Consider the following 7,054-nt stretch of genomic DNA (forward strand, 5'->3'; position numbering starts at 1 on the left):
TCTGAAAAATACCAACGCACACCCCAAAAAAACGCAGCGCATGAAAATCGCATACGTGCGCATGCCAGAGCGCAGGTATGCGCACCCATGTTAAATATAGGGGAAAAACCGCATGCGCACATATGCGTTTTTTTCCAGTGCTAAAAAACGCAAATGTGAAACCAGCCTAACTCAACAGCACAGCTGGTGTTAATTTTTCTCCCCTGCCCTACTGTGTAAGCTCATTTCTCTCCGGTCATGTGACCGCTGTGATGCAGTCCAGGTCTGCATTTAAACCCGGAAGTGCTCACTCCTCATAGCGTCTTCCACACAGGGCAGCCAGACCACTGACCAGGGCTTCACCAGAGCGCAATTCAATTCTAGAGGTTGTATACCCACTGCTATCAGCGCTGTCTTCACTCCTTATTTTAGTGACCCTAGAGGTCCCTCTTCTGAAGCCGTACGCTGTACAGGTATATTTATCTTCCTTCAACCTATTCATTGTCTCCCTCTTGTATTTCACTGGTTGATAGGCCATTTATTTTGCAGCTGCCTGTTCTAATTTTGGACGGCTCAGTCCACATACACTTTCCAGACGCCAGCCATTTAACATTTCCACTGGCCATCCAGGTATTCCATCTTAGGCCTTTTTTTTCAGTCTATATGACCACACATAGTTGGTTCTGTGCTGCTATATGACTGCCATATACATTGTGTCACATCTATTGCATTTAATTAGAACCTCCATTTTGCTTTTAGACTCTCTACTTTGTCCTTCTTTTGGCTACCATTGCAAGGATTTACTTATTTCAGGTATTGGTGTGACTTCTATTCCTAGCCATCTTGGAAGCACTAGATTGCACATGTATGAGATATCGCTATACCTGTATCCTTCAAAGCACGAGGGCGCACCATACTATTACGAGTTATTATCTGTTGTAATTCCTTCTATGCTCAACAATACTCACTTATAGGATCCCTCTTCCTTAACGACCAGCACAGCACTTTTGGAGTTACCATCGCCTGACTCAGCAAAGCACCCTTGGATAGTACCTCTACTAGCCATCTCTCTCTCCTTTGAATTTTTGATGAAGTTGGAACATATATTTTTGTCATGTCTTTTGTTAGTATGTATTTCTGTGATGATGCGGACAGCAATTAACGCCTTGTTTTTGTTCTTTTTTTGTATGTATATTTCAGTAAACGAGATTTTTCTGATGAAGGTCCTATGCTGGACCGAAAACGTTTAAACCTTTCTGTCTGGATGCACAAAATAAAAGTGTCTGAATACTTCACATATTGAGTGCCAAGATTTTTGTCATTTTTGATTGATGGGTTGGATACCCGACTTGAGCACCAACAACCAAACTATTCCTGAGTGCCGTGCTCTCTTTATAGGATTGTAATTTTTCCAAACACGAGCACCAGAAGTATGTCCATTGAGACTTTTTTCTTCAATGCCACCAAGACGGCTGAAATCCTATCCAAGGTTACTGCTTCCAGTGAATTTCTCCAAATTTCTACTCAGGAAATTAAAAATAGAGACTTGGAATGGGAATCCAAGAGGGCTGTGAATCTTGAGTTACACATCGCCACCCTTGCAGAATATCTCCGGGTGCAGCGTATTCTGTTAAATATTAATAATCCGTTAATTTCTTATAAGACCCAGTTCTGTAGAATGCTTTAGCTTACATGACATAGGCTATTTTTAAGCTTGGCTCATGGTAGAAAGACAGCTCCATATATGTAGAGACCACGTGCTTTAGGAGACGTATATAATTCATGGCTAACTGTAGAGGTCGCTCCTCTTCTTCCCTCACCATCATGAGAGACAGACGCAAGATGACATGACATAACAGCTGGTATATTACTTGACGGCGATGTGAGAAGCCGAACTGAGACACAGCAGCCATTTGCTATTCAGGATCTCGGAGAGAAGAAGAATACATGTTGCTTTTGCCATGTGGGATCTCAGAGCATGATCTAATGGACAATATCTCTTTCACTTATTTTTATTCACCTGTTTTTCTGTAATAACCTTTCTTTGATGGAAGAAACCAAATAAACCACTATATTTTTATCTGGTAACTAGTCCTGAGTATTTTACAGGATATGCATTATTTTACATTGGAGAGCCAGCCAGATCTGAATTTTTGTACTTTTTTGCGGATTTCCCTCAACTTGCCCACACGGGGGATTGGACTTTGCTAACGTCAAATCATATGTGCAAGTTATCGGGAATTCCACTACTTACAAGAATCACATAGAACCTAGAAGTAAGAAGTACCAGATAGATTGAGAAGTACTACAAGTGCCAAAAGTACCAGACGTAAGCCAGACGTGTAAAGACAGGAACCCAGCGTTGTCCATCAAAGGGAACAAGCTGAGACATTTCAAGGTAAGAGAAATGGATGTCATTAATTGTCTTGCTAAGCAGAGTAAATTGAAATTTAAGTCTGTAGACAATTCTAATTCAGAAGTTTTATGGTTAAGTTTATATGCCGAGTGTGAACTCGAGAATCAGAGGTTAGATTCTAAGTTTTTCAATAGAGAAAGAGAGAGATTAAAAAATATTCTACAGATGGTAGATATATTTCATAGATCTGTGTCAGAGAAATCCAAAAATGATTGTTGTGATGTTCTCGAGATTGGCTGTAAAGTTAGTGAGATTGACTGTAATCAAGTGTCTGTAGCAGCCATTGAAGGTGACCTTGCAGACGTGGAACAAGATGGAGAAGTAGGAGGAGACTTCAGAACTGACGTAGAGGACGTACAAGGGAAAGACGTACCACTAAAAATAGACGACTCACAGGCCCAAATCCGAAGTAGCGTGAGGAAGGATTTGATAAAGATATGCCAAATAATTCCTGCTTATGACAACAAAATAGATGTTTATAGAAACTCTGAGATCTTTGAAAGTTGTTCTGAAAAATTTGATTTATCTAACGAGGAGAAGAATCAGTTGTTCAAAATGTGGATCCCTGTAAATTTTGCTAGGAGATTGTCTTTAAAGTTATCTGGTGAAACACATGAGAATTTAACTGATAAAGACAGATTAAAAATTCTCATTTTTTGTTCATCAAATGAAAATCATCCAGATATTGATATTCTTCAAAAATTAAGGATTGGTCGGAAGGAATGTATTTTTACGTTCATGTCCATATATGAACGTTTGTACAAAATGCTGAGTGAGAATGTCAAAACACCGTCCCTCATAAGGAGTTTTGTAAGCAAATTTTGGTTTCTAAATCCTGCATCTCGTGTTATTGCGTCACAAAAAGATTCATTGTTTGAATGTGCGCAATCCCTTGATTTTGCCAGAAAACACGAGAATCGTGAGAGGAAAGTAAATTGTGCTAATTTTGGGAAGACAGGCAGAGTAAAATCTTATCAGAAGCCTGTATTAGCAAAGCCTTCTAAAATGAGTTTTCCCCAAAATCAAATCTACGAAGAAAGAAAAAGAAAATCACATGTTTGTTATAAACCATATGGAATGATGCAAAAGAACACCGAAAAGACACAAATTGAATTAAGAAAAATGATGAGTTCTGATTTTCTTTCTGTAACAAAGATGGCCGAATTTAACAGACAGAAACAGGTGGTGAGTGACATCATGGCCTGTAAACTGAATACTCTGCTCCAAGAATCTATCAGCTTTAAAATGGCAAGAACCTTTCAGGATATTTTTTGCAGAGAAATAAGTATGGGTGTAGGAATTGGCTAGGAAAAAAGTAATATATATTGTGTAACAGTGTTATACAATTAGTGAGTTATAGAGTATAATCCTGTAGCTTTATGGTTTGTGGATATATACATATTCATACAGTATATATAGAGTGTTTGTAGAAGTAGAAATAGTAGAACTGTATTTTTTAATGAAAATTAAAATCTACATCAGTAATAATATTTAGAATATGAATATGATATTAACCTTATTTTTTATGTTTCCTTAGAATTTTCATTTCAAAGCAGGACTTAATCGAGAAAAATTCTCTTCCAAGGATTTATGCCTTTATTTACACAGGAAGTTGCAATAATTGCATGATTTTATATATCTAACCCTTAAAAGGAAATAACTGATTGCTTTTTAAAAAAAAAATGTCTTGTGTGTGTGCTTTTCTGCTGCATGGCTTGAATGACAACCTCAACAGGTGAAAATTTCAACCTTGTTCTAATAATAAGTATACCAGACCAGTATACTATGTCCCTGTTTCATAGGGAAAGAATTTTCAAGGGGGTCTCAACTTTTGCAAACCAATGGAATTTTTTTTTTCCAGGCCTAAATGTCAAGTATAGCTATACAACATATATTTATGTAATGTGGAGGAATATTCAAAGAAATATTAAGAGACTAAATTGAAATAGTTTACAATGCATTGATAATTAGGATAATTTGGGTTAAAATACGTGTATTCATCACACCTTCATATGTGAGGTATTTGGTTTAAAGTTAATATGTGACACAGCCTGAGTGACAGTGACTGAGTGTATGAGCAGCTGCTGAGCGAGTAATGTGATACGTTTGTGAGACCTCAGGATCCTGAATGCATGAGAGAAAGAAAAAAAAAAAACCCCCAAAGCTTTTATCTTTAGGAAATTATTAGAATATTAAGATACATAATGAAATATTATCTATACAAACATATATTTCTATATTTCTATAGTAATTATTATTTCTTGATTTAGTTAATTGTGGATAAGTGCAATCGCACAACAAAATAGAAAATAGTTTAGGAAGAAAATCTATTCTTTCCTTATCAGCTTTAGCTCTTTTAAACAGGCACCAGCACAGAGCCTGGTATTCACCAGCTGCATCTGGGAATAGTGGACCTTCCTTCTCTGTCCAAGTGTGTTAATCTTAAACTACATTTAAATTAATTTTTCCAAAGGATAATTTTATGATATTCAAATTAATTTTGATGGTTACACATCTTCAGACAAATAATGGTATAAGCAAGTATAAATTCACATAATTTATACATTAATTATTTTTAATTTTGGTTTTGATAAATGAATTATTTCATGAAACAATATTTTTTGGTATTAAGGGGGAAATATGTTTTTTATCCTGACTACATAATCACATTTGATTAATACCTCTTCTTCACACATTTTAATAGGAAAAAAAAATATTAATAAGGTACAATGGTATAAGTATTGGGTATAATAACAAGTATTATAAAGAGTCATTTCTTTACACTAAGAGGAATTACATGCAAAGTTGCATAATTTGAATATTTTGGTAACACAAGTTTATGACAATTATGAAATAATCCAGATCATGGAAATATTAAGGGTATATGTTACTGAAGACATAACTACTCTGCATCAACATAAAGGCCTTATTCTTATTCTTATTTTTCATTCTTATTTTTCATTATTTTTAATTCTTTCACCAATATTTAGTAAAGTAATATCTGCTGAGAATATTGCTTCATTAAATATAGCAATTATATGGTTCTATTACTAAGAAAATGTTTCACTTCTGAGTTATATGCAACAATTCTTTTATTCATTCATTCGCTCACTCATATATTCTTATTTTGGTTCATGGCTATACATTCCTACATATTATTAGTATAATAAATATATCCCTTATTAATAAAGATGAAAACACTGGTTACATAAAACACAGTGACACCTATGGGTTGAAAAAGGTAATTACACCTATGACATAAAAATGTTCTATCACATGAAAAAAATGGATAATAATGTATTATCACTTATTGTTGGTTTATTATTTCAAATATTGAAATCCATATACAGTACAAATTCTGATAATAATTATATGGATATTACTGATTGCTATGGTACGCTGTGATATTATGGGATAGGGAAATTACCAGATTTGGTATAGAATAGGGAATGAAGACTTCAAGCAAGATACTGAAATTATGTTAATAAAGACTTTTCACATTTCTAAACTTCATTGATTTTTATCAGTTGCAAGAAGAAGAATGCCGCGATCCAGAAATCCCAGAAGGTAACAAAGCTATGATTACTGAGTAATAGACTGTGTTAATTACAAGTGCAGTATCCACCACTGACAGTCACAAGTGCAGTATCCACCACCGACAGTCACAATTAAAGTGTCTAACCTGACAACCAGAGGACGATGCTCCTATGATGCTGAGATGAACTGTGTTATCACGTTCTTATCAAGTTCCAGAGGTTTTCAATCACCTGAAAAGCTTCGATGAAAGCTGGTGAACAATGAAGGTAATTATCAGGAAGCTACAACCCTGACATATGTCCTGTGCATTAGGACAAGGACTGGTTATGGTGCTATGTTTAGCAAGGAAGAGTCATTTTAACCCTTGCTTTGCTGACCAAAGACGTCACACCTGTTCAAAGACCAGTACCGATGGAGGATTCCAGAATATCCAAGGCGAGCCAATGTAAGCCCAGGTTTTTAAAGATGACACTGCACAGATATTAAAGCTGCATTTCATCTATAGACTTTGTTTCTTATCAACATTTGAATTTATGGACTTTGATTTGATACACCACACAATTCCTACAACATCTATATGCTATAAGAAAACTGTATTTTTAAAAGAACCAAGAAGAAGACAGAAGACATCAAAATGAAGACCAGATGACATCAGATGATGATGACTGGACCTGAGATGCTTCAATTTAGACTTAGGGAAGTATAATTATACATATTTTATATGAATATTGTTCACGGCTTACCATAACATGAATTCACATCAATTATGTCATTGAGTACTTATAACGGTAATCTAATATTATTATTATTATTATTATTATTATTATTATTGATATTAAATTATTTTGTCAAAGAAGAAGAAAAGAAGAAAAAAGATCGTTATATTTGAGGGTTCCAATTAATGTCTGTCTCCCTCAAAAGGGGGAATTGTTAAATATTAATAATCCGTTAATTTCTTATAAGACCCAGTTCTGTAGAATGCTTTAGCTTACATGACATAGGCTATTTTTAAGCTTGGCTCATGGTAGAAAGACAGCTCCATATATGTAGAGACCACGTGCTTTAGGAGACGTATATAATTCATGGCTAACTGTAGAGGTCGCTCCTCTTCTTCCCTCACCA

General features: G+C 35.2%; 1 long non-coding RNA gene across 1 annotated transcript; it reads left to right on the forward strand.

The window, feature by feature from the left end:
- Window positions 1-547: 547 nt before the first annotated feature.
- On the forward strand, window positions 548-1,281 carry LOC141083954 (uncharacterized). The gene is made up of 3 exons (XR_012230867.1): window positions 548-609; window positions 793-865; window positions 982-1,281. It is a non-coding gene; the product is annotated as an uncharacterized lncRNA (long non-coding RNA).
- Window positions 1,282-7,054: the final 5,773 nt, after the last annotated feature.

This window comes from Dendrobates tinctorius, unplaced genomic scaffold (genome assembly GCF_039654945.1).
Source record: "Dendrobates tinctorius isolate UK_male_01 unplaced genomic scaffold, ASM3965494v1 ptg000022l, whole genome shotgun sequence".
Lineage (NCBI taxonomy): Eukaryota > Metazoa > Chordata > Amphibia > Anura > Dendrobatidae > Dendrobates > Dendrobates tinctorius.